Source organism: Ctenopharyngodon idella, chromosome 15, assembly GCF_019924925.1.
Source record: "Ctenopharyngodon idella isolate HZGC_01 chromosome 15, HZGC01, whole genome shotgun sequence".
Lineage (NCBI taxonomy): Eukaryota > Metazoa > Chordata > Actinopteri > Cypriniformes > Xenocyprididae > Ctenopharyngodon > Ctenopharyngodon idella.
The window spans coordinates 20,392,977-20,412,730 of NC_067234.1; the positions used below are offsets into that span (position 1 = coordinate 20,392,977).

Genomic DNA, 19,754 nt, shown 5'->3' on the forward strand with positions numbered 1-19,754 from the left:
ATATAGTGATTCAGAATCACACAGCAGGGTCATCATGAGGGTAGTTTAATTAACACTATCATAAAATAGATATTACCAGTCCTTGATTATGGCCAGCTGATGGTTAGGTTTAGTGGTGGACCCAATGGTTAGAGAGTCAGACTTGTAACCCGAAGGTTTTGGGTTTGAGTCTCAGTACTGGCAGGAAATGTAGGTGTGGGGAGTGAATGTGAACAGTGCTCTCTTCCACTCTCATTACCCAAAACTGAGGTGCCCTTGAGCAAGGCACCTAACCCCCAATCACTCTATGGGTGCCGCAGCAAAAACGGCTGCCCACTGCTCCGGGTTTGTGTGTGTTCAATACTCAGTGCTGTGTGTGTGCATATGGATGTGTGAAATGCAGAGCACAAATTCCGAGTATGGGACACCATACTTGGCTACACGTCACTTTAGATTTGTGTTTTTGTATGAAAGAAATTGTACAAAATGAATACAAATTTGCCACCGTTTTGCCAAAACGGAAAATAGTTATGTTTTCTCATGAGATCAGGTTGGTTCAAATGAACTGATTGACTAGCATGAATTTGATTTTCCAATGGCAGGCATAAGAGTGAGGACAGTAGGAACTAACTAACTCGTTCAAATGAATCAGGCATTCCATCTTAACATTCGAGAAAGAAACAGTCAACGTTTAGGTGAGCATGTTTGATTATTTCCTAAACTGAGGTATTAAAGTATTAGTTTACTTCAGAATTGAAATGTACTGATAATTTACTCACCCCCATGTCATCCAAGATGTTTATATCTTTCTTTCTTCAGTCGAAAAGAAATTAAGGTTTTTGAGGAAAACATTCCAGAATTTTTCTCTATATAGTGGACTTCACTGGGGTTCAACGGGTTAAAGGTCAAAACTGCAGTTTAAATGCAGCTTCAAAGGGCTCTACACGATCCCAGATGAGCAATACAGGTCTTGTCTAGCGAAACGATCGCTTTTTTTCTAAAAAAAAAAAAAAATTTATATACTTTAACCACAAATGCTCATCTTGCACTAGCTCTGTGATGCGCCACGCATTACGTAATCACGTTGGAAAGGTCATGTGTGACGTAGGCGGAAGTACCAATCCAGTGTCTACAAAGCAAACATGCAAAGACTAAGCCAAACGCTCTTTACAAAAAAAAAAAAAAAAGGTAAAACAACAATGTTGGACGATTTTGAAGTTGGAGGAGAAAATGAGATGGAGTTTTTCCTACTGCGTTACTTCTGCCTACGTCACGCGTGACCTTTCCAACGTGATTACGTTGGCGTGTCGCGCATCATAGAGCAGTACAAGATGAGCATTTGTGGTTAAAAAGTCTATAAATTTTATGTTTTTTAGAAAATGACAGATCGTTTCGCTAGACAAGACCCTTATTCCTGGGATGGGATCGTCTTTCCCCGCCAACATTTATAAAAAATTTTTTAAAAAAAAGTTGCCAGCCACTGCCAGCATTTTTTATCATTTTCACAAAAATTTCATGGCCCCCAAAATATTTTGTTGTATGAATATCTGAACATGCAATATATCAAAAGAAAGAAAAAAAAAGATACGTAATAGCGCCCCCTACCATATAACTGGGGCAGGGACAATACATCGAATCTTGATTCACGATACAAAGAATCTGGAGTGATTCTGATATTTTCTGATGTATCGCCATTCTCTCTCGAATCGATTCTTTTTAAACAGCAGATGGCACTACTATACGTGCTTTAGAAACACTCGTACACTGCCTGCTTCCAGTTCCTTTACACACACCACTTAAACCTAAAACAATTATTCAGAAAGTTTGAAAAGGTTGAAGCAAATTACAAATCTCGCATCATAAAAGCATTCTGAGCCGAGGTGCAAGTATATTTAACCACTTACATGACTTAACTGAACGCACGAGCGCTGTCCAGCAGTCTTCTTCGTCAGCATTTCACCGTGCGGTTAAAAACTAGCCTAGAGCGCCATCTGCTGTTAAAACTAAGCTCAGAATTGATTCGAGAGAGAAAATATCAGGATCAATCCAGATTCATTGTATCGATCAAGAATCGATGTATTGTCCCAGCCCTACGTATATCAGTGACCACATGGAAAGCCGGAAAACTCTGTCAATGGCGGGGAAAGAGTTAAAAGCATTTGGTCGTGCTACACCACTAATTGCTGGGTAGGCGTATAGTTTGTGGAAAAGCTATGCCACTTCAAACAGCTACTCTCAATGCTACTGAAAATACATTTAAGTTGCTAAAATATGCTTAACGACACAGTAATAGCTGTAACAAAAAAAAAATGTTGCTGTACAGAAAAGAGTTATGTGAAGATTCGTCCTTTAGTGTTCCACAGCAATAATAACAACATACGGGTTTCAAACGACATGTAGGCAAGTAAATAATGCCAGGTTTTTCATTATTTGCTGCATATTCTAATTTTTCTTAGGAAGTATTATAATTAATGATTACTCTGATGCATTTTATGTCTACAACGGCATAGCAATGCTCTTTTTCCATAACTATACAACCTTTCATACCGTGCGTAGTTGGGATTCATGATCAGCTAAATTGGTCCAACTATCGACTTATAGGTCCTATTGAATACTACATATAATAAAACCGTGTTAAACCAGTTAAACTCAAAATAATGGATTATTGCACATATTTAGCACAGCGGTTGGGTATAGAAAGCGAAACAATGGTGTAATTCTTTGTCTCTCTCCCTCTCTCTATCTGTTCATTCTGACTTGGGATCAGCAGTAATTGGTAGCATGGCCTAATTAGAGCTAGTCATGTTCGGCAAGGGAGACACTGCCACTGCAGCTGGGTGGCAAATTGACACATAATCCAGACTATGGTGGGCCTTCGATCCGAGTTAGCAACTGTCTTGTGTCTCATCTGGGAAAGGGGGATGGAAAGTATAGTGTGTCTGTGTGTGTGTAAGGGGCATTGGGGACATCCAAGCCAGGCTTAATCACGCAGCCTCAGTGGATTCTGCTCGGACTTATTCCGCATTTGTTTTCCTTGTCTTGCTGTAAAGTCGCCTAATTGCATTCCGGTTGCATCTCAACTCAGTTTTCCTTTGTTTTTAAGCCCATTTAGCTTCAGGGAAAATTTGCCAATGTCGCAGGTGGTCTCGAAGTGTGTAACTTTTTACATTTACTTGATAAAAATACAATAATATTATGAAATAATCTTGCAATATAAAATAACTGTTTTCTATTTTAATATATTTTAAAATGTAATTTATTCCTGTGATGGTAAAGCTGAATTTTCAGCATCATTACTCCAGTCTTCAGTGTCACATGATCCTTCAGAAATCATTCTAATATACTGATTTGCTGCTCAAGAAACATTATTATTATCAATGTTGAAAACACTCGTGCTCCTGGAAACAATATATATATGTATATATATATATATATATATATATATATATATATATATATGTGTCTTTAATGTCACTTTTTATTAATTTTAAGCATACAATTTTGGAATAAAAAAAAAAGGGGGAAAAAAAGATATTACTGATCCCAAACTTTTGAATGATTGTATATATGCTTTTATCTTCTTACAAATTAGCTGAATATGTTCATGATGCAAAACTGATTATCCTGTCGAAAAATATTTGATATAATATAATAAATATATTAAATAAAATATTATATACTCAAAAAACATAAAATAATACATATTAAATAAGTATTTTCAGACAGAATATCCAGTTCTATTTACAGCTAAATCGCAGGAAGTGTAAAGTGGCTCGTAAATCAGTGTGTTAGCATGCATGAAATTATTCACAAGCTAATACTCGTCTCGTGGCAGTAGGGGATCACCGTGTGGGCTTCCCAAAAGCGCCAGGCACTGCTGCGTTCTCCTGAAGGTGACATTGGGATCTGTCTCATTCAAGGCCCACATGCTATGGACGTGTTGTACCGACCGCAGTGTCGACTGCCTCCTTCATTATTCCAGAACAACATGAACACATGAGGTGTGAGGTGTTCTTGAAACTGACACGGAGTGTGAATGTTAAATAGTGATGCTGGCTGACAAATCAAGTGATTAGACTAAGAATTAATTGGAAGGTCAGAAAAGAGACTAGGATTATGGAGTTTTACTTTCATTTCCAGCAGAGGAGTAGTTTAAAAGAGAAGTGTGCAGTTTTTTTCAATGTTAAAATACTTTCTTCACACTTAATATGCACAGACATCTGTGAGTGAACCATTTGTACTATAGGGTAATTTTTTCAAAAAGTGTGGGGCTATCAAAACATTGCATCCCAACCAACCTGACACAGCAACAGTAACTCAACCAATAGCACAAATTTGGGGTGGGGCTACTGTTTGTCTGACCAATGGCAGCAGGGGGAGTGTTTGATGCTCCTACATCCTCAAGCCCATGACCTGGAAACTGTTCAAACTCAGCCATCTTGAAGGACATCTCAATTATCTAATTGCACCATAAAGAAGCGAGGAATGAGGAGCGAGGAAGCTTCCTGGGAAGTCATGAGCGAGGATACACTGGTATTAAGATGTGTTTTGGTCGATTGGATCACAAGTGGATGACACTAAATACAGGTGTAAACTTTCAACCACTTCCAGAGGTAGTCGACAACACATTGGACCGGATTGCTTTCATAGTGTAAATGCTCATGTGGTCGAATGCGTTCGAACAGCCACAAAAGACCACCTACTCTCCGCCTACTGACGTAATGCGTAAACATTATGGGAAGCGCGCTAGCCAGACAGGATTTAAACTTTGTCATCTAGAGACCCAAGTTTGGTTTGAATACGAAAAACATACCAAGCACAACGTTCCTGATTTCTAACACGCACTCAGCACATTCGCTGTGGTCTTGAGCAGAAACGAAAGCTGCTCTCCGTATTTTTTTCTGTCGTCTCCGGACGTGTTCATATGTAAATTGAGCGAGCTTATTTCGTCCATTTGATCGAAAGATCTGAAAAAACTCAGTCCAGGGACCCTCCCCTTGAAGAAATCAGGACAGATTGGTTGAAAATGGACAAAAGAGACGGATTAAAACACCAGGTGTAAACGAGAATGTGTCTCTCTCGTCTACTTGTGATTCGATCGACCAAAACACACTTTAATACCAGGTGTAAACAGGGCAACAGGTGTATCCTTCCTTTGAATCTTAAGGGGGAGGAAAAGGAAGAGAGGAAAGGAAAGGAAGCGAGGGAAGAAAACGAGGACACACAAATAAGAAATGCGATTTTTTTGCGACTCCACTTAAGGTGTAGTCACATCTACCGTTGTTCGGCAACTTTTTAAAAAACTTTTCGGCAGTTATTTCAACAGTACGGAGCCCTGCACATGACATGAGGACAAAAATACATATACATCGTGGCCACAAATTAAGAATTCGTTCCCACGAATTAAGAAATCATTCCCATGATTTGATCGCTTTATATGATGAACAGACTGAATTTAGGCTTTTCTTCACATATAAACATTGATCGAACATAAACAGAAGCTCAACCGAACCTGCTTGACGCGCGAGAGCAATTGAGCAATTGGATTAGTTTTATGATCTCTTTATGAATTTTATGAAGTGTCAAATTGGACATTGACTGTCAACGGCAGGACAGGAATCTCAGATTTAATGAAAAATATCTTCATTTGTGTTTCGAAGGTGAACGAAAGTCTTATGGGTTTGGAACAACATGAGGGTGAGTAAATGATGACAGAATTTTCATTTTTGGGTAACTAAAACAAGGGAACGAATTATTACAACATGGCCATAATTCAGTAAACCGAGAGAACTAATTATTATATCGTGTGCATTATTTACTTAAAACTGGGGAACGAATTAGTGAAACTTGCTCACGTATTAGTAAGTAGTGGGAACGAATTATTAATTTGTGGCCACGATATTCATATATTTTTTCCCCACATGTTATGTGCAGGGCTCAGTACAATAGGTAATCCACACAATCTGGAATTCTGCATGAGGGCGAAAGATTTCCCCATGCAGATTTTGCGACGGGTTCAAGTTGATCACACAGGTTTACCACGTTGAATAACAGAAAGTTGCTTGGTCTGAAAGTGACTTTTGTGGAAGCTGTGTTTCAGACATTGTTACTTTATTGACAATGGAAGGGAAGAAAGTTTTAATTTTAACATGATACACCATCATATTCTTTATCCTAGTCTAACTCTTGTAATTTCAAAACAGCCTTTTCCTTAATCCTATAGTTCATGATTTATACAAAGAGTGTTATCTTTTGAGACAGGCTGCTGATGTAATAAAAAAAGTTTTTTTTTTTCCCTTTCTTATTTCTTAACTGATGAACTACATTCCACACAGAAACTAAGTTTTATCCAACTGTATAATAGTTCAGAAAGAACTTGAGAAAAAAAAAGGTCTATAAATCTCAAGTGTTCATTTTACTTTTAAGATAAACTCTGAGATTTTGATGTTGATCTGCTCTGTAAATGCAAAGATAATGTCATAGCAGTGTGCCGGTCCTATTCAACACAGTTCAACTGAAAAATAGATCAGAACATCACAACTGGAGACACTCATGTAGCTCAAATTGTAGAACATGGTGCTAGCAAGATAATGGGTTTGATTCTCAGAGAATGTTAACTGATATAAAAAAGGTGTTTCTTAAATGCATGTCGCTTTGGATACAAGTTTGTGCCACAGACTTGAATGTGAGGCATATAAATGATGCATTAGCTTCCTTTCAAAAAAGTTCTAAAGTTATGTGACATTGCGATGAACATCTTACAGTTAAACTCCATCAAATCAATGAACAATTAACTACATTTTTCATAATACCTGGATTCAGAAAAAAAATATTTAAACGCCAGCTGTATTTTTTTTTTTACTGTTAACTTGATGGCTTCAATCTCAGATCTCCTTGAACTCTTTTTATTGCCGCTCTTATGCCGAGAAAATAAAGAAAGACGTTTGTGTACGGGCTGTTAAATGCTTGTCCCTGTGAGAGCAGACGCTGCTGTGCTGGTACAGGTGGACGATGGGTCAGCAGCTTACGTTTCACATTTTAGTCCAAACCACTTAAAGCAGATCCCAGATCAGCTATTCGCTCTATTTGACCCTTTATTACAACAGGGCAAAGCTTCAGCATCAGTAAAATACTGCCCAAAGGGCCTTTTGTGTAGTTGTGGCCTGTAAATGGAGTAGACTGACCTGAAATCAAATGAGGAAAAAACGGACTATACAAATATATAAAAGCTTTTAAGCAACTAAAGACGAGTCATTTATCAACTAAGTCAGACCTTAATCTGTATTCTGCTCATAATACATATGATTTTCGTAAACAATTTTCGACAAGCAGCAATTTTTGATATGTTTAAATGGTGTAAATGAATCAGTTAAAACAGCAATTCACTAATTCATTGTAGTCTCTACATTGAAATTGATGTTGTGATGGTTTTGGTCTGTTTTCTATGTTTTTGGGTCATGCCTTTTATTTTGAAGTCTATCAAGTTCCTGTTTCCTGTGTATTGGTAGTCTAGGGCTGTGTCCGAAATCCTCCCCATACCCTCATTCACCATTCCCTAGTAGTCCACTAATATAGTTCACTTGAGGGAGCGAATGAATGAGTGAGTGAATTCGGACACCGAGTGTGCCAGAAGCTGCCACTTTTGCATAATTTGTGCTTTAATAGTTATTTGAAACTTAGCAAACTGGCAGCTCCAGTAGTAATGAAAAGATTTATCTTGAACTCTGTCATGGAAACTATGTATAAACCTTAATTAAACAATTTAATAATCAATTAAATGGAATTTAATTGATTACTTGTACAATTAAATTCACAATTAAAGTACACTTGTAGTGTACATTAAATCTTAAAAGTATATTTTTAAAAACCACATCATATTTAATAATTAAATAAAAGGCCATATGTGTACTTAAAGAAAGTATGCTTTCATTTCATGTTTTAAATGAAGTACACTTATTTTGATGTGTTGACTAACATACTAAAGCCATAAATGTACTAAATTGCAACTTCATCATTACTAATGTGTAACTACAAATATATTTAAATACATGACGTACGAGTTTCAAAAGAGATGACATTTAATTACATTTTAGTTGCCATAAATGCTTGTCAGTACATTCAGCAGTAACCATATTTCATAGACAATAGAAGTAATTATGAAATTACATATAAAGATGTACTTAAGTCCCAATTAAATGGGTTAAAAAGGCTTTTTAAAACTATAATACAATTTTATTTAATTGCAATTACATACAATTAAGCTTCAGAAAACATTACATTCAGTTTGTACTTAATATTCTTTTATTTCTGTAATAATCTTTTTAAAAGTATGTTAAAGTGTACTTCTTTTTCACAAGGGGTTGTATTTACTGTCAGATTATCTGTTCAGTTTAATCCTGTCATTATAACTGACATCCTCATTGTTTTTGTGCCAGATAAATTCTGCTTTAATGTACTTTTTGTGAATGTTTTTAACAGACTAGCTTGACTGCTTACAGTTTCGAAGCTTCCCCAACACTGTTCTTATTGAATCAACTTAAAGACTCAAATTTCTCAGTAGGGGAATTAAAGTGCCGACATATCTCATAAACACTTGTGCTTAGGTCGAGCAGGAAGCAGCAATGAATGAATGAATGAATGAACCGCACATCCAGAAAAGCATTTTTTCTGTTTCAGCTGACTGCACCACATAATGGAAATCACTCGTTGATGAATGACCAGAAAGCAGCCAAGCAAGCCACTGTACATTGTATGCTTTGGGCACCACCAAAAAAAGCTAACAAATAACCATGCAGCAGCCAGAGGAACAACCATCTCAATTCATTACACAGCGATAACACCCCCCTATCTGGACTAATGTGTCTGCCTTAGTCATCAGCATTAAAGCCAGCAGTAGCATTTGTAGAAATGTTGCACAACAGGATTCAATGAAAGCTCAGGGCGAATCTCTCTGCGGCAGCTGCTTTGTGATTCTCAGTAGCCCAGAGGAAAAAAATGTATCGCTCAGAGGTTGCGCTTTCAGAGCTCATGAGACTTCTCAGTTATGTTTTATTATGTTGGATTGACAAAGTAAACAGTACAAAACTTGGGTTAAGGTTTCAAAATCATCAACCCAAAACCAACATTTCATCTTAAAGGGGGCTTATTATGCCCTTTTAAAAAGTCTTGATTTTGTTTTTTGGGGCTACTAGAATAGGTTTTAGTGTTCAAAAATTCAAGAATGTTTTGGAAATCTCACGCCCCTTACCATAATTGTTGCTCGATTCGGAACCACATACTAGCATACTTCTCTGAGCGAAGTAGTCACTGAGGCACCAACAGACCTTTTTCAAGATTTTCGGGAGGAGATTGGAACTTTAACTTTAATTTCACACCGACATGAATTGTTCTGCAGTAAACTATACTAACTGATTCTGCGGTGTGGGCGGGGCCTTGATACCGCGGCTCCACTTAATGCTCACTACCGGGTTCCAAGATCTCAGCGCCATATTGGGATATTGGCGGCTTCACTTTTCTACAACGGAAAAGAGTGCAGGTGTGTTGTCCATCTTTTTACAGTCTATGGTTTCAACATACCACTAATGCAACTCAACCAGGCATCACCCCTTTTTTTTGCCTATGCCTTGGGCGGGAATTATTTAAATAAGGGATATTGTGATGTACATTCATGAAGAAAACTCAAGACTAGTCAAGAGTTCAAAAACAGTGCTTACTGATAAAAAGAATAACTCCCTTTGGAGTGACTTTGTGCTTTGTAACTTTGCAGATCTTTTATATGCTCAAACAGCAACATTGCACATCAAAAAAAAGTTGAAAATGTAAAAAAGCACAATAGGTCTTCTTTAACTTGCCCTTGTGCAGTGCTTCTCAACTTTTTGACCCCAAGATCCAACTGTTCAAAACAATATTCAATTAATTATTTTAAAATAACTCCCACTTAGAAGTTTCCCGAAGTCTTGTTTGAAAACCACTAGAGCTTTTAACCTCATATCCACCAAACTCAGCACAGTCATTCAGCCTGTTCTGACGTATTATACATCTTTTCAAACCAGCCGTACTCAAAATAACTTATGCTCACCTACATGTTGACAAAATTAACTTTTAGCTGACATATACTTTCATCATTTACAGTCTTTCTCTGCTGTGAAAACGGACCACAAATACAGACGACTCGTCTCTTGAATCTTAAAGATGCTGTATAAATGCTTCATAACCTTCAAACTTCAAGGCTTAAAACTTTCAGACTAGGCTTTGCCAAACCAACTTTCAAAGTATGTCTTGAAAAACTTTCCAAAATCTTTCAACTCTGTCTCAGGTTTTTCCTCCTAAAATCTCATAGGATTTTAATGAACTCTTAGGATTTTATTAAATCAAAAAAAAAAATGTTATAAAATTAATGTGGATTGCATAGTGTAGATTTCATATCATGTTTTTTGAAGAATTAGATTAGAAATTATAAATAAATTCATAATAAACTCTTAAAGGACACTCATGAGATCTGGTTGTATTTCTCAGAAGAAAAACCTGAGAATCAGGAGCAAGTCTCCAGTTGTTCTCCCTGTAATGTAAATGTGTGTAAAATGTTGGTAAAATCATTCTTTACATCAATTTAGAGAGAAATAAGTTCTGTTCTGACTGAGGTCTATCCATGTCAAACACCAGCAACTGTGATTTTTCCTCCCATTGGGAATGGTTAAAGGTGCAGTAAGTGATTTCTGGTAAAAGCTATCAATTTTTGAAATCACCAAAACAAACACGCGCCTATCTTGATGCCTCCACCCCCACATTCACGCTATACAACACAGGCAACAACTATGACGGATTCTGCTGTGTCTGCCGCCCAAGGGGAATCATGTCATCAACATGTGAAAGCAATTTGTGTTACTATGATAATTTAGGTTGAACATCTAATTGTTATTTAGCTACTCTACTCCTTCGATGGCAAAGTCATCCCTTCCATCCCCCCCAAAAAAATGAACAGTTTTCACGAACAGCTCCCTACATAAGACAATAGTCCAAGCAACTAATATTTTACAAATGCGACAAAATTAAGGGGTTATAGCGATCACTAAAAGGGGAACCAAAAGAAAAAACCAACGTCACTCACATATCGAGAAGAAATAAAGCAACCTCGGGGTCCTTTTTCAGGCCTTCCCGCTCCTTAAGGTCTCTCCAGCGCTGGAAAGCTTCTCCGATATTAACGCGGGTCCTACCTCTTGCCTGATCGTAATCCTTCTTTTTAAAGTTATATTGTCCTGGCCTTTTCCTCATTTGTATTTTCTCTGCCATCTCTCTCTTTCTATAGTCATTCTGCTAATGTCTGTCTTGCGCACTGAGCTCTCTCTCCTCATCCATCATGACTGGACACGCCCCTCACTGCTGATTGGCTACAAGTGTGTTTTGGTGCTTGGTCCAATCCAATTTTCAATAGTATTTTACCAAAAATCGCTTACTGCACCTTTAAAGATTACAACTGACTTAAAATATTTATGGAACAGAAAGCAGTGGTATTGTCTCCAGTCTGGTAAGACCTTTAATATAACTGTACAGTATATGAGGTCACAGCAGGGGTCTAAGACAGATCCATTAAGGTATTTCTAGCACATATTTCTCCCAGATCAAAAGACAGCCACTGAAAAACAAGTCGGCCGAACAGCTGTTATTTCTTATTTATTTTTTCCCCCCTGTGTGCACTTATGATTAGTGCCTTTGGAATGAAAGGCATGCTTATCTGATCAATTCTCTTTTCGCAGTGAGTCTGTGGCTTTAAGCTGGCAGAAGATTAAATGAGAACTAATGCGAGAGGTAATATCATTTTGAATGCTATGTGATTGGTATGTCTGTCAACCTTTGCTGGGCACAGGAAAATTAAAATTCATTACTTGTGAAAGAGCCCCCATGCTGAGGTAATGAGAGTGAGGATGAATTAGCTTTCATGCAAGGCTTCATTTTGGTATTAATACACGTGCGCCTGTACACACACACTCACACATGCAAAACATGATCAAATGGTCTAAATGCACCAAAAAACATCCCAAATTACTGGTTGAGAACTTGCAACGTGATGAAATTACATAAAAGATTGTCTTGCAATTGCTACATTTTTTTTTTACTTCATAAAACTGGCAATACTGGCACATGCACGTTTACAACGGAAACTTTTTTGTTTTAATACCTGGTCACATTTTTCACACACACACACACACACACACGCACGCACGCACGCACGCACGCACACACACACACACACACACACACACAAATGATGCTAACTGAATCAAAAATGGGATTTTTGTGAATCCACCGAAGAAAAGAGTAGCATATGCAACACATATTGATGATAGACAAAAGAAAGAACAAGTCCTATAACAAAATTCCATTTTTTTAAAAATGTGCTAATTTATCTTCTTCTTGTTATTTTAAATGGGTTCACACGCATTTTTATCCTGATTATATTATTAGGCTCAATTAAATAATGTTGCACCATTTGCTCTGCAGACAACTAAAGAAATTAGTGAAAATGTGTGTTGATTTTAGTCAGCTTCCTCCATTCAGATGTAATAAGCATGAAATATTTAATAACTAAGTGGAATATGTTGAGAAATATACATGACCAATTAGTGTTAGTTTTGTCAGCTATTTTTAATTAAGTCACAGCAAACAGCGCAAGCGGCTCGTGAAGGAACACAGACTGGATCTACAGTTTAATTTAAACAGAATATCTCAATGGAGAACGCTAGTCAGTTTCAAAAATAAATACAAAACCTGTCCTAATTGAAAGAAAACTAGTTGACAAAAAGATTGAATTCAATATTTTGTGATAATACGTATAGCATAACGAGATTTATAAGCTATTTTTTGCAGGCCGTCATTTTTGACCGGGAAAACAACAAGTGTAACAAGGTGGGGAAAAAATCCTAAAAAATTATCCACAAAATTTTGGGAAGTAATTATACCCTGTGTGAGCGAAGTCAGTAAGTTTAAGTCCAATGCGATTACAATACAGAAAAAAAAAAAAAAAATCCTCTCCAGGTCAAAATGACCCCCAAAAAAACCATCATACTAATGCATCATACAAAGCTCCTTTTGGGGGATTTAAACTCTTGATATCTGGCAACCGCAAGCATGAAACAGCCTGTAATATTTTGTCTCTCTTTTTTTTTTGTAATAAAAATCAATGAGAGATTTTGGTAAAGTTTTTTTTAACTACATTTTAATTTCATCTTTTTTCGTCAACGATATTACATGTTGATATAGCCACAGTTATCGTTTAACGACATTGGTGTCGTCTCGTCCCCAATGGAAAAAAAGGTCACTGATGAACATTTTTCGCTATGAAATTAACACTATGACCAATGTTGGCATGCTTTAGAAAAAAATATTTTTTTAAATTGTGATTTAGGTTATTTTAGGGCATAAATGTGAGATATTTAGATATGATGTATATCTAAAAATATTTTTATATTTAAAAATTTGTTGTTTTTGTTTCTACCCTTTTGCATTTCATACGTTGAATACTCCCTTTTTGCACCCTTGGGTATCATTACATATTTGTTTTAGTATCAATTTTATACTGAAATACTGATAACTTTTGACACCCTGAGTCCAAATATCCGCTGAGGAATAGAAAGATAACATAGAAACTACAGGGACATAGACGACCAAGTTGACAACCTAATTTTTAATCACTGAACATACAGCAACATCACATACTTTAATTAATTGGCTGACCATGAAAGTAACCATGGCCTATTTGCTAAGATGTTTGGGGAGTAAGTCTTATAGTGTGGGCTGAAGATGAATATATTTAATTAGGACTGGAGGCCCTTTTGTTGTGGCGGCCTACAATGGGATCGAAGGGTCTAGTCATATCCCTGAAGAGGATGAGCTGGTGTAATTTTTCAGGCCACCCTTTCACGTACAACAGCAAATTCTTAGTTAAATTGGAAAGCACATGTAGAGCGAACGCTGAGCTGGCGGTTTCTCTGGGGACGCTCCGGTTTTGAGTCTCCAGCTTTTCTAGAGGAAGACAGATGCATTAGGGGCTCATTAAAACCTCACGGTGTCTTTTGCTTCCTACAAAGCAGCCCCACATTCATTAACAACTCAGGAAGAGGTCTGAACAATTCAGAATGACACTTATAAAGGCATCTATAGGGGCTTTGGCACCGGAGGAATGTTTTCATAGATCCCAGAACTATTGGCGGAAGTTTCCGTTTTTTGGCATTTTCACACCACAGGAATTGGAAGCGATTTTAGTTATAGGAACGCCTTTTAGGGGGCACTAAATTAGCTCCTACATCAGAGTAGGGTCTAACCCAGCACAATAGAAACTACCAGTGAGTGTACGCTGACTGGTTAAACGCATCCTAAACACTGGGACCAGCCATTTTTAAAAAGCAGTGTAAACACACAGTTTATAGCCTATATATTTACTTGAACATGGAAAACAGAGATAGATCGACCGACGTCCAGGCACTTCTCATCTTTTACGCTAAGGAGGAAATCCAACGTGATTTTGAAGGGACCAAACGAAACATGATTATATATTTCTGCTCAGCTAGCGACAATGGGCATCAACCACACGGCAAACGCTATTAATACTTTTTCGTATACCGTTTACTTTCTTTGTTTAACGGTTCTAATAATGTATTAGATAGGACTGTTAAACAGATTATAAACTAATGAAGACTGTGTGCTCAGGCTCTGGAGTTCTCAGCACTGTCAAAATAAAAGTAAAAGGACATTTAGTTCTCGGGGGACCGCCTTGGTGGCTAGTCCATCAAACATGAAGTGGCGATCCAACATAGTACCATGGCTGGCGTTGCCCCCTCACCCGGACTATCCTGCCCCCTCAGGCAAGATGAATGTGAAAATGGATTTTTATGATGAAACAGAATGGACAATTTAAATTAAAAATAATCATAATAATCACAAAATGGTTCTAGGGGAAAATTTAGTTCTCAGGGGACCGCCTTGGTGGCTAGTTCCTATAACTGAGCTCCTATAACTACCCAGTGTGAAAGCTGCTTATCACTGATACACAGATGTCCATCAAACATGAAGTGGCGATCCAACATAGTACGATGGCCAGACCAAGCAACACATGATATATATATCTGCTCTGCTAGCGACATCTGGCATCAACCACACGGCAAACGCTTAATACTTTTTCGTATACCGTTTACTTTCTTTGTTTATAGGTTCTAATAATGTAGGTTCTAATGTAATGTATGTCTAATAGGACTGTTAAACAGATCATAAACTAATGAAGACTGTGTGCTCAGGCTCTGGATTTCTCAGCGCTGTCAAAATAAAAGTCCGCCGCACAGTCAGTTCCTACTGGTGGTGCGAATGTAACCAGGAAAATGGTTCTAGGGGAACATTTAGTTCTCGGGGGACCACCTTGGTGGCTAGTCCATCAAACATGAAGTGGCAAACATAGTACCATTGCCGGTATTGCCCCCTCACCCGGACTATCCTGCCCCCTCAGTCAAGATGAATGTGAAAATGGATTTTTATGATGAAACAGAATGGACAATTTAAATAAAAAATAATCACAATTGCCAAGTGCTTAGGATTTCTAGCATTAATTTTAGGCTACTATAGCAACATTCTAATTAAGGACAGTATATCAAAATAAAAGTCCCGCACAACAACCAGAGCAGCAGGACGTAAGTGACGGCTTAGGCCACTTCAGAGTTCCTACTGGCGGTGCGAATGCAACCAGGAAAATGGTTCTAGGGGAAAATTTTGTTCTCAGGGGACCGCCTTGGTGGCTAATTCCTGTAACTGCCCAGTGTGAAAGCTTCTTATCACTGATAGATAGAGAGGAGACAGATGTCCATCAAACATGAAGTGGCGATCCAATATTACCATGGCTGGCGTTGCCCCCTCACCAGGACTATCCTGCCCCCTCAGTCAAGATGAATGTGAAAATGGATTTTTATGATGAAATAGAATAGGCAATTTAAAAAAAAAAAAAAAACAAGAAAAAAAAATCCTCAATTGCCAAGGCTACTATAGGCTACTATAGCAACATTCTAATTAAGGACAGTCTGTTTCACAATGTCACATTTTAATTGGCAAATTTAACACATTAACCTACGGACTTCCTGCGGCACAAAGGACACAGCTCTACTTGAGTAGGCTAAAGGTATGATGATTTTTCATGTTTAGAGGGCTAGATAATTGGTTGCAGTTAGTTGATTATTTGACTGTAATGTTATTGTAATGAACCATGTTGTCACAGGTTGCAGTTCAGGCTGTTCTAACTTACCACAAATTTACGCATTTGTTAAACACGTCGCAATGAGTGTGTGTTCATGATAAAACCACGTAAATTGTGTATATAGGACAGATCTATCTGGTGGTCTAAAACATGTTTATTTCATGGATATAGATGAGTCAAATATTCAAATATGTTGGCCTACGTAATTTTCCTTTTTGTTTTATGTAGTAATATTGTTAAATTCTCTGCCATCTGTATTTGTTCAGTAGCTTTTAGTTTCATAGTTGTAGTAGTGTCAGGTTTGTTTACGGTCCAACATATATGTGAATGGCCCACAAATGTATGTTTTTTCTAGCTGGGGTTACGTCATTGCCCCCTTTCATTACTTCACACGCCCACTCTTCAGTGCTCTGCTGGCACCGGCTCTGCATAGTACCATATTTATCACCAAAAATGTCCCCAAACATTGAATATTTGAATTAGCAGGAATTATTTAATCTAATAATAATTAAATTGTAATAAACATATGATGGCACCAATCCATATTCTACAGTTTGATAACCACTGTAACATACTAAAACATCAAGTCTATTTATGTCTTAGTACATTATGTGGAATATGGGATATTCATGTGTCCATTACATAAATATAATGGATTCTTGGTATGAACTTGCATGAAGACATTGCAATGCTTTGGATAATGGAACACAATTCTGAAAAATTCTTCACATATAATCTCATGGTGTCCTTCTGTTTGCTGCCTTTCTCGTTATGATAGCCTTTTAAAATTCATTTTGAGCAGATATTAGAAAATCCATAGGTAATTATCATAAGAGCGGAGACTGGATTACTGTTGCTTATGATTACTGTAGAGTGAATCAATCCCAGTTAATGATTTTGTCAAAAATAGGCCTGATTTTTTGCAGGTTTAAAAACAGGATCCGCATGTTCAAAATTATAAAGCATGTTTTCTGTGCTCCAACATACACTGTGCCACTTGTGCTTTTGTGTCATAATGATATAGGACATACAGATAGACACAATGTGCACAGTTTTCCTTGTTAGTGAAAAACTGCAGATCCTAAAGCAAGTCACAAAAGAATTGTGATTATTCCTGTGTGAAATAGATGACTGGTTTCCTAAACAGCTGCTTTAAAATTGTATAATTTCACTAAAACGAAATACAAAAATAGTGAACTCTTTTGGTCGCTTTGTCCATGTTCACCGTGAGTTTGAACATTCATAATGACTAATCATTGTATGGAAATACAATTAAAAAAATTATTGGACATGAGGGCAGAATTTTAATTTTTAGGTGAACGGTTCCTTTAAAACTGGTGAGTACGTTTTTAAATGTTAAAGTGCTACCACATTAGCAGTTGCCATTCATTAACATCTATTGTATGATGCAGCAGCTTCCAATTTGTGCCTTAAAAAAGTAACAATGTTCACTAAAGACACCATTTTGAGTGCTATATTGCTATTTCTATTTACAGCTAAGCTCGACAGAGAGAAGGTTAGTGTTGACTGCATCAGGAGCTAGCGGCTAAGGAATAACCAGGAACTGCTCAGAATTCAGTTTGCTCATGCACTAATAGCCTGAAACTGGCTGGGTGGATAAATCCTGCTGCAATTACTGCTGAGCAACAATAGAAGTGTGACGTAGCCCATCTGCACAAACACACACACACATACATATACACACATACATCCCTTTTAATGGTAGGGCCATGTACCATCCTTCCCACTAAATTATCGCCATGGGGGAGCGAGGGAACAGGGAGCAGAACAGAGAATGGATTTCCCCTCTCTAGGTTTAAAAGCCTTCAAGTGCTTTTCTCTTCCCTTAAAGAGACAGAGTGACACACTAAAACACATCTAGACCAGAGAATAGCTCTGAATGCTAATGACAGAGCTTAAAACACCTCACAACTGTATGATATTACAGAGACAGTCAGGCACTATTGGGGTTAAACCTACAGCTCTTTTACCTGCATCATTTAAAATATGCAAACACATTTCTGGCATGAAAAAGTATAGCTAGATCTTATAGCTACCCTTTGAAGTCAACATGAAATCAAAACTGATCCTATTCCTGGTCTTATTATGCATGATTCATGTTATTCGACAGATACAGATGAAAAATCTTTTTAATATTTCAGTAACATACGTGCCTGTATAACTGATCCATTTCTAAAAGATTTTCCTCATTGGTTGATATCACCTAGATCAGGGGTGTACAATCCTTCTGGAGGGCCACTGTCCTACAGAGTTCAGCTCCAACCCCAACTTAAAAACACCTGAACCAGCTAATCGAGGTCTTCAGGATTACTAGAAACTTCCCAGTGTTTTGGAGTGAATCTCTGCAGGAAGGTGACACTCCAGGACCAGGGCTGGGCATTCCTGATCTAAGCCAAGTACATAGATATAAGCCACACGTCTATGAAAATAATGTTAATCAATAGCCAAATAGCTATTTAGACATTGTTTAGACTATTTTGTATGTACTATATAACACAGTCTTTCAAAAACCTTGCCAAAAGTTAATTCAGAGCTAATTTAGTGCTTGTTAAAGTCAAAAGGTTACAGCAATATTAACAAATCACAATAAATTTGTAGAAGAACCATTGCTAGTAGACGTTCCTTGCACTGTAAACCCGAATAAGTTGGGCTAACTCAAGAAATTTGAGGTAATCAGTTACATCATTTTTTTGAGTTATGATGTTCCCAATTTTAAGTAAGCAGAACTATCAAGTTTTGAGTTTGTAGTACTCATGCATGATAATTGCTCTTAACTTGAAGTACTGAGTTAGCTAACTCATACACTTTGATAGCAATTAATATAAAACATTTAGTTAATTAACTTTTTTATTTTGAGGTCTTCCAAATCAAATGAGTTATTTACTTCACTGTAAACCCTAATAAGAAAATTCAGAAAATGCCAACTCGCTAATTTGCTAACATGTTAACAGCAGCATGGTATAACACTTACTGAAGGAGTACAGCAACTTAAAACATGTAACTTACCTGCTCTCAAACCAAGCCACATGCGCCACTTGTCACCATGATGGTAACTCTCCAAAAACCCACATTAACAGAAACTCTTCTAAATTAGCATAACAAAACATTAATCACTACTAAATCTCCCTTATCCATTAATGTTGCACAAAAAACATTATATAACACTTAATTTTAGCATTTACTCTCCCTTTTCGAGTGCCATGGGAAAAGCATGCTGGGAAATAGAAATCCCAGCATAGTTTCCGTTAAACTTAAGTTAGTCTAAATTAAAAGAAATTAGATCATACAACTCAAAACAATAAAACAGTTCAGTTTACTTAATATATCAGTTCTGTGAACTCAAAAGAAAAAGAAAGTTCTAAATACTCATAACAGTTAATTTAACTGAACTAATTTGTTAAATTTAAGTTTGTCCTGCTCAAAACAATTAAGTATTTTGAGCATTAGGATTTACAGTGTGGTCAACACTCCCATTGATAGTCGTCGCATCACTCTGTAATTGCAGATAGTTAAATTCACGTCA

At 37.2% G+C, this 19,754-nt stretch overlaps 2 protein-coding genes across 6 annotated transcripts in view; one reads left to right on the forward strand and one right to left on the reverse strand.

Moving 5' to 3' along the window:
- bach1a (BTB and CNC homology 1, basic leucine zipper transcription factor 1 a) overlaps window positions 1–19,754 on the forward strand; it is a 139,847-nt gene that overhangs the window by 71,169 nt on the left and 48,924 nt on the right. The window lies entirely within an intron of this gene.
- The window catches only part of cadm2b (cell adhesion molecule 2b), a 230,285-nt gene that overhangs the window by 55,718 nt on the left and 154,813 nt on the right, over window positions 1–19,754 (reverse strand). The window lies entirely within an intron of this gene.